Raw genomic sequence first — 9234 nt, forward strand, 5'->3', positions numbered from 1 at the left:
TCTGAGAAGATTTGTATTACACTTAAAAAACTCAGTCATTCAGCAAGGTAGCAGCATACAAGATCAATATACAGAAATGGGTTGCATTTCTTTACACTAACAATGAAATATCAGAAAGGAAATGTAAAAACAAAAATAAAATCCCTTTTTAAATTGCATAAAAAAATACTTTAGGAATAAACCTGATCAAGGAGGTGAAAGACTTTTATGCTGAGAACTACTAAACATTTAATACAGGAAATTGAAGATGATTCAAAGAAATGAAAAGAAAGTGCACGTTCTCAAATTGGAAGAATTAATAAAGTTAAAATGGCCATACTACCCAAGGCAACCTACAGATGTCTTTCAATCCATATCAGAAAACTCAGTCCATCTTTTGTGTGTGTATGTGTGTATGTGTCTGTATGTTAGTTGCTTACTTGAGTCCGACTCTTTGAGTCTTCTTTTAATGATGCTGGCCCTATAAATATGCTGATGAGGACAATATTAAGATATTCCATTTTACCCTAGCAAACCAGAAAAAGAAAATCATATCAGAAAATTCTCTGGTGCTCCAGTGGTTAGGACTCTGTGCTTCCAAGCAGAGGGTTCTGGTTCTAACCCTTGTTTAGGGAACTAACTTTCTCCTGAGACACACAGCACCCCTCAAAGAAAGTCTGATGTAATGTGTATCAGAAGACAAAGAAAGTTTTCCTTTCTTTCACATCTGTCCAGTTCAGAAATGTCTTCCTGTAAGACACACTTTGTTTTCTGTGTCTTCTTCTACATTTTCACAGTGACACCTGTCCAGCTACTAGCAAATGTTTAAAGGAAACAATAAAAAGAAAACACCTAGAGGAAAATGTAAAGGTACATTAATTTCACTCAGGATGAGGACTTTTTCAGTCCATATGTGATAAAGAAATTCCTAACAAAGAAAATCTGCAGCTCTGACTACATAAAAATTTAGAATGTCTTGTGGTCGATACAAACTGGGATAGCTGCCCAGCTCATAATAATTTCCCATTGACCATTTTTGTGGCACTGCTTCTTTTCTCGGTAATAGACCTGCCTCCCAGCATAGGCATGTAACCTAGGCTAGCCAATTATAGTGTCTCTCTCTTCCCACTTCCTATTCATTTTTTTGTCTATTTATTCATTCCATAACTGTTTCTGGAGTGAGGATTCAATGATGAACAAAATATTCCTGCATTTTCTTGAAGCTTTGGATTTAGGGAGAAATGAGCATTAATCAAACACTTATGCTAATAAACACATAATTAGAAATATGTTCTCTGAAGGAGAAGAACATGGGTCTATGAGGACTATAAAGAAAGCTGAGCACAGAAGAAGTGATGCTTTTGAACTGTGGTGTTGGAGAAGACTCTTGAGAGTCCCTTGGACTGCAAGGAGATCCAACCAGTCCATCCTAAAGGAGATCAGTCCTGGGTGTTCACTGGAGGGACTGATGTTGAAGCTGAAGCTCCAATACTTTGGCCACCTGACGTGAAGAGCTGACTCATTTGTAAAGACCCTGATGCTGGGACAGATTGAGGGCCGGAGGAGAAGAGGACGACAGAGGATGAGATGGTTGGATGGCATCACCGACTCAATGGACATGGGTTTGGGTGGACTCCAGGAGTTGGTGATGGACAGGGAGGCCTGGCATGCTGCGGTTCACAGGATCACAAAGAGTCCGACACGACTGAGCGACTGAACTGAGCTGAGAAGTAGGGAGGGGTGCAGTCAGGACTGAAGGAGTGTCACTGGAGATGAAAGGTGAAGAATTGGGTCAAATAAACCACTGGGACTTCCCCAACGGCTCAGTGGGTAAAGAATCTGCCTGCAATGCAGGAGACAGAGTAGATAGGATTGGACCCCTGGGTTGGGGAGATCCCCTGGAGGAGGAAATGGCAACCCACTGCAGTATTCTTGCTGAAGTATCATATGGACAGAGGGGCCTGGCAGACTACAGTACATGAGGTCACAAAGAGTCAGACAGGACTGAGCGACTAAACACAAACCAGGTGAAAGGGATAATGAGAAGACTGCAGGTAAGGAGAACCACACCTTCTGTCAGTGGAAGAGCAATAGATTAGCAGAGATAATCCTATCACTGGTTGTTAAAGAAATGTAAATTAAACAACTAACCTTTTATATTAGATTCACCTGGCTCAGACAGTAAAGGGTCTGCCTACACTGTGGGAAGCCCGGGTTTGATCCTTGGGTGGGGAAGATCCTCTGGAGAAGGCAATGGCACCCCACTCTAGTACTCTAGCCTGGAAAATCCCACAGACTGAGGAGCCTGGTAGGCTACAGTCCATGGGGTCGCAAAGAGTCGGACATGACTAAGTGACTTCACTTCACTTCACTTTACATTAGATTAGCAGAGTTTTTAATTTTGATCCCCATGGTATGGTGAACATTCATAGATTGTGACCAAGAGTGTAAATTAATACTTTTTTGGAAACTAAGTTGATAGTATGTTTCAAAAGTCCTAAAAAAGAGATCTATCTAGTACACAGTATAATGAATATAGACAATAATATTTTACTACTAAAAAAAGAATCCTAAAAAAGATCATGTTTGTTGACAAAGAATTGTTTCTACAAACCTATTCTAAACCCCCTCAAAAATTATTTTAAAAGCTCAGATGTAGATTTATGAACAAAAAATATTCATTGAAGTATTATTTCAAATGTCAAAAAATTAGAAAAAACACAGAAAATGATTAAATTATGTATAGCCATATGGTAGAATATTATACAACCAACAGTGCACATGCAAGATGCAGCGCTTTTCTAGTTAGAGGAAAGAATCCAATTAAAATGTTCCATTGCCAATAAAATATGTTAGCATTCAATGCATAATTTGTTGCTTAATAACTACTTGTTGAATATAAATTCATGATTGACAACAAATAAGATTAATGAAGCCTAGATGCATTATGAGATTTTAACATATATCTAATTTTGTATTTGTAGATGGAACTGCCTACTTGACAACATCTACTTCCATATTTCATAACATCTCCAACTTACTGAGTTCAAAATCAAACCCTAATCCCCTCCCAGTTTTTAACTCTTTCCCTTTCAGGCTTCCCCAGTCTGGCACACCACAGCCTTTTTTGAGAGCTTCTTGATGTCTCCATCCCCTCACCCTTCTACAAGTCCATTCAATTCTGTCTTCAAAATAGATCTAAGATCTGTTCACGTCTCTCTGTCTCCTTTGTCACCACTGTATAGCAATGGTCTCTCCTGGACCAATGCAATAGCTTCATAGGTGAGTAGTCTAGTTTTCACCTCCCTCCAACCCATTCTTCATCCAATGGAGAATGTGATGATATAAAAATAAAAACTGAGTCAACTCTTTCCCCTACTGAAAACATTTCAATGGCTTTCCACTGTATTTACATAACATTCAACACCCTATTACGACCTACATAATAATTGCTAACTTATTATGGGCTAGACAATTATCCTAAATGTTTTATATTTACTAACTCAAGGAATCTTAAAGCCTGTGAAGTAGGTGTTCTCGTAATTTCTAATTTACAGACAAGGCAAATGAGGCACAGAGGTTAAATTTGCCTAAGGGCTCTCAGTAATGGTGGAAACAGAGTTCAACCCCAGGTGGTCTAGCCCCTGCTCTTAGCACCACTAGCTCCCTCCAAAACTTAGCTGTGCTCAGGGGATCCCGTGGTCTGGTCACTAGGCTCCTGGAGACTGACCAACTGTCCTCATTTTAATGCATTTGTGCCCTCGCCTGACCCTCCCAGGGACACGGTTTCTACTTCTCTTTAAATAGCTGCTGCTTCTCATCTGTATAAAAAGGGAATAATAAAATAAATCATGGCACATACTTACAGTGGAATACCATGTAACTAGTTTTAAAATATGAACTAAATGTATATGTACTAATATGGAATTTAGTGCATTTTAGATTGCTAAGTGAAAAAAGCCAAGCTGTAGGATAGTATATTAAAATAAAAGAATATGTATAGCATGATATTAATAAATCTGTCTACCTATCAAAGGTCTAAAGGTTCAGACATTAAATTTCTAACTGAGGTTACCTCTGAGGAGTGAGATGGAAAAAAAAAAGAATAGGAAAAAGGACTTTCACCTTCTACATTGTACAGTTCTTGTTTGAATATTTTTATTCCCAGACTACATTAGTAATGTAATAATAATTCTAAGGCAAATATTTTCTTTATATGCTAAATGTCTGATTGCTAAATTTTGTCATCTGGTATTCTAATTTTTGCTACTTTTATCCCTTTCCCAGTTTTCTCTAGGTAGCTAGAAAAGATGCCTAATTTAATAATTTTTTTATAGGCTGAGCTTTTCTTTAGTGTTCACGATACTCCAAAATGATTGGCTGTTTCACCACAATTATTTACATTATGCAGCCATAGCCATCATTATTAACTAACTGTTTTCCTAATTTTCTTTCAGCTCTAAGCTGGTTCATGAAAATCAGCCTTAACTAAGTCGCCACCTTTTGATTTCCACGCTCATGTTTCCAAGCGATGAACAAGTGTTCAGCCACTGTGTTGCTGTTGTTCAGTTGCTCAGTCCTGTCCGACTCTTTGTGACCGCATGGGCTGCAGCACACCAGGCTTCCCTGTCCTTCACCATCTCCTGGAGCTTGCTCAAACTCATGTCCATTCAGTCACTTTATCTGCTATTGGTTCTCTGAGTGTTACTGAGTCCAAGCTCATACTGATCAATGCATGACAGGCCAATAAATCGAGAAACAAAGTGTTGAGGCAAGAAATAGCAACTTTATTCAGAAATCCAGCAGACCGAGAAGATGGCAGACTAGTATCCCAAAGAATCATCTTACCCAAATCAGAATTTAGGCTTCTTTTATATGAAAAGGGACATCTTTTTTTTTTTTTTTGTATTAGTTCTAGAAGATCTTGTAGATCTTCATAGAACTGTTCTGCAGCCATGAAATTAAAAGACACATGCTCCTTGGAAGAAAAGCTATGACCAACATAGACAGCATATTAGAAAGCAGAGACAGTACTTTGCTGACAAAGGTCTGTATAGTTAAAGTTATGGTTTTTCTAGTAGTCATGTATGGATGTGAGAGTTGGACCATAAAGAAAGCTGAGTCCTGAATATTCATTGGAAGGACTGATGCTGAAGCTGAAGCTCCAATACTTTGGCCACCTGATGGGAAGAGCTGACTTATTAAAAAGACCCTGATGCTGGGAAAGACTGAAGGCAGGAGGAGAAAGGGATGACAGAGGATGAGATGGTTGGATGAGTTGGCATCACCAACTTGATGGACGTGAGTTTGAACAAGCTCTGGGAGTTGGTGATGGACAGGGAAGCCTAGTGTGCTGCGGTCCATGGGGTCACAAAGAGTCAGGCACTACTGAGCAACTGAACTGAACTGAACTGATACTAAAAGGGAAGGGGGTGTGACTGGTTGTCACAGACTTCCTGGTGCCCACCAGACTCCAGACAGCATGTGACAATGCTTTGATCTTGTAGCTGTCCATGTAGGTCCTGTCACTATGTTCCCGTACACCTCCAAAAGGACAAATGTGATTTCCTGTTCTACAGCTTTTTATCTCTGTATAAATGATCTACAACTTTTTATCTTTATGTGAATGAAGTGTTAACCGTTCTAAAGGTAAAGCCTGGGAGGCAGAGCCTTGAGAAAGGGATGCATGAGCCAGCATGACAAAGCAAAAGCAACAGAGCACAAAGGTTAGAACTAAGAGAATAAACTCAATATGGACTCAGGTTTGTTGTTTTCTGTTACACGAGGACATCACTCCTTTGAGCATCTTGTTTATTCAATGAAAGGTTTTCCTGACCATCTCTATACTGGGTAATTCTAGTTCAGGATGTATATTCCACTCAGATCTTCCCTAAGCCCCAGACTGTTATAACCAGTACTCACTAGACACCTTCATTTGGATGTCCTAAATTGAAGTCATCATTCTGCCCCACCTTCCCTCATTTCCCCTTAGTTCATGGTACCATTGTCCTTTCACCTGGTCACCCAAGCCAGAACCCAGAAGTTGGTCTAGTTATTCTCTTTCCTTCACTTTCACATCTCTGTAGTATCTTGGGAGACCCCTCCTGAGAACAATTCTGAACCAGTTCAGAGTCCAAATCTGAACCAGTTAGAGTCCAATCACACAGTAAGTGCATGCTCAGTTTCACAGTCATGTCCAACTCTTTGCAACCCCATGGAGAGTAGACTGCCATGTTCTTCTGTCCATGGAATTTTCCAGGCAAGAATACTGGAGTAGGTTACCATTTCCTACTCCAAGTAATATGAATAGAGAAAGTTTAATATAAAAATACATTGGGGGAGAGGGCCTCAGTTCTATAAAGAGATACAATAATTAAATTTGGGGCCAGCCTTTGATTTTCCTGTAGTTCAGTTCAGTCGCTCAGTTGTGTCCAACTCTTTGCCAGGCTTCTCTGTCCATCACCAACTCCTGGAGCTTACTCAAACTCATGTCCATTGAGTTGGTGATGCCATCCAACCAACTCATCCTCTGTCCCTTCTCCTGCTGCCTTCAATCTTTCCCATAAGTGGTAGAATAAGCCTCATTTAGAGAGTACACCAAGTGGGAACATTATTTACTCATGTACGTGTGTCTCTGTGTATGTGTGTGTGTGTGTGTGTGTGTATATATGTATCCCCTGTTGTTGTTCAGTCACCAAATCATGTCTGACTCTTTTGCCCAATGCCATGAACTGTAGCCTACCAGTCTCCTCTGTCCAGGGGATTTCCCAGGCAAGAATATTGGAACAGGTTGCTTTTTCCTTCTCCAGGGGATCTTCCCAACCCAGGGATCAAACCTGTGTCTCCTGCATTGGCAAGCAGATTTTTTACCACTGAGCCACCAGGGAAGCCCCTATATATCTCCCCTGCTGCTGCTGCTAAGTTGCTTCAGTCGTGTCCGACTCTGTGTGACCCCATAGACGGCAGCCCACCAGGCTCCCCTGTTGCTGGGATTTTCCAGGCAAGAGTACTAGAGTGGGGTGCCATTGCCTTCTCCGATATATCTCCCCTAACAAGGCATAAACTTTTTATGGTCATTTTTTACTATCTTTTTTCACTGTATCCTCATATTCTCATCATCAAGACCAGTCAGGCCCACCCTTTCAGAGTCTTCTCACCCACTGTTTACTCTTCATTCTTGTTGTCATGAGGGTCCAGTCCTCCTCACCTCATGGTTATATGGAACATAGTACAGGGACCATGTTCCACAAGGCCACTCATTCAACAGCCTGGTACTATGCAAGGTGCTGAAGATACAGACATGAACTGATAAATAAACCTTCCAGCCTGATGTCCATGTCTTTGCGAGGACAATCTTTCCTGCTTTCAGCAAGTCAGTTCCCTTCTCAGGAACCTATAAAGGCATGTTGTTGCCTACTCAGTTCAGTTCAGTTCAGTTCAGTCGCTCAGTCCTGTCTGACTCTTTGCGACCCCATGAATTGCAGCATGCCAGGCCTCCCTGTCCATCGCCAACTCCCGGAGTTCACTCAATAAATTTTAAATTCATACTTTGCTTTCTTTCATTTACTCAACAAATGTTACTGAAGGGTCACTATGTGCCAGGCGCTGGTACTACAGCTAAAGTGGGGAAGACAGACATAAAAGCCAAAATCACAAAAATAATTAAATAATTATATAATTATTATTATTATTGTTTGGTTTGGGGGTCTGTGCCGCATAGCATGCAGAGTCTTAACTCCCCAACCAGAGATCATACCTGTGCCCCCTGCAGTGGAAGCTTGGAGTCTTAGCACTGGACCACCAGGGAAGTCCGTAAGTACTATTGCTTAGTTACAATTATTATGAATGATATGAGGGGTGCTTATAAGAGTATATAAACAAGGTATCTAATCTATTCTAAAGCAAGACAAGACCAGAGATCTGAGTTGGAGCCCAGGTTTAGATGTATGTTGGGAGGAAGGTAGTTGTTAAATGCCCCAGGAAGAGGAAACAGTTCATTCAAAGGTACAGCTTTGATGATACATGGAGCATGAGAAGCTGTGTGCCTACTGCATAGAAAACAAGAACAGTGGCAGGTAAGGAACAAATCATGCAGAGATTTGCAGATTATGTTAAGGTTTTTGGACTTCTAAAAGTTATGAGAAGCCATTGAAGGTTTCAAAGCATGTGATACCATGGCCTGACTTACATTTTTTTTTTCTCTCAAGAGTTTATTATGAAAATATTCAAAGAGTGGAGAGGACTGTACAATGAACACCCATATTGTTGACTTACATAGATTTTACTATTAACATTTTACTCCTGACTTAAATTTTTAAGTTACATCACACAGAAAGGTATGCAGGTGTTAAAAAGGAGGAAATAAATTTAATTTCTTCATCCTAGGGAGAATAGAAAAAAGTTTAGAAACAGTACAGTCTAGCTGCTACAATGATTTGGTGTGGTGCTCAGTTATGTCTGACTCTTTGCAACCCAATGGACTGTAGTCAGCCAAGCTCCTCTGTCCATGAAATTTCCCAGGTAAGGATACTGGAGAGGGTTGCCATTTCCACCTGTAGATCTTCCTGATCCAGGGATCAAACCCATGTCTCTCAAGTCTCCTGCATTGCTGGTGGATTATTTACGGCTGAGCCACCAGGAGCCTCCATGATACAGTGAGTAGAAATCATTAAATACACAAAAGCACAAGGGATCATCCAAGCACAATTATTGGGAAAAAGTGTACTAGAGTTGTTTTCTCAGGTACACGCCGTATCATTTTAACTTTGAAATGATAAGGTAAGATTTCCAAGGTAGTATTTTTGAATTTTTTATAACACGGTTTTCTTATTAGAACTTGAAATATAGTGTTTAAAGAGGTAAAAACTCCACAAAAGGTAAAAACTCCACTAAAGTGTCTAAGATAATTTGCACTTCATCAAAGTGAGTTGATGAAGCCCTGACAAATGGTGGCAAGAGTAATGGAGGAAAAAAAAGATAAATTTTAAAAATATATGAAAAGTAGAATTAATGAGAAGTGGTAACTAATTAAATGAGGGAAAGAGAGAAGAAAGTTTTAGCAGAGATGTTTCTAGGGCATATTATTAAAATGCTTATGCTAATTTTTAAAAGCCTCTGAAATATCTAGGTAAATATTCCAGTAAGCACCTAGAATTTAAACATGGAACTGTGTGTGTGTGGGGGGGTGAGTGTTGAAGTAAATATAGATTTGGAAACCATAATCATATAGGTCCCTGACTTAAGCTATGAAAGCAA

Source organism: Bos indicus x Bos taurus, chromosome 1 (assembly GCF_003369695.1).
Source record: "Bos indicus x Bos taurus breed Angus x Brahman F1 hybrid chromosome 1, Bos_hybrid_MaternalHap_v2.0, whole genome shotgun sequence".
NCBI lineage: Eukaryota > Metazoa > Chordata > Mammalia > Artiodactyla > Bovidae > Bos > Bos indicus x Bos taurus.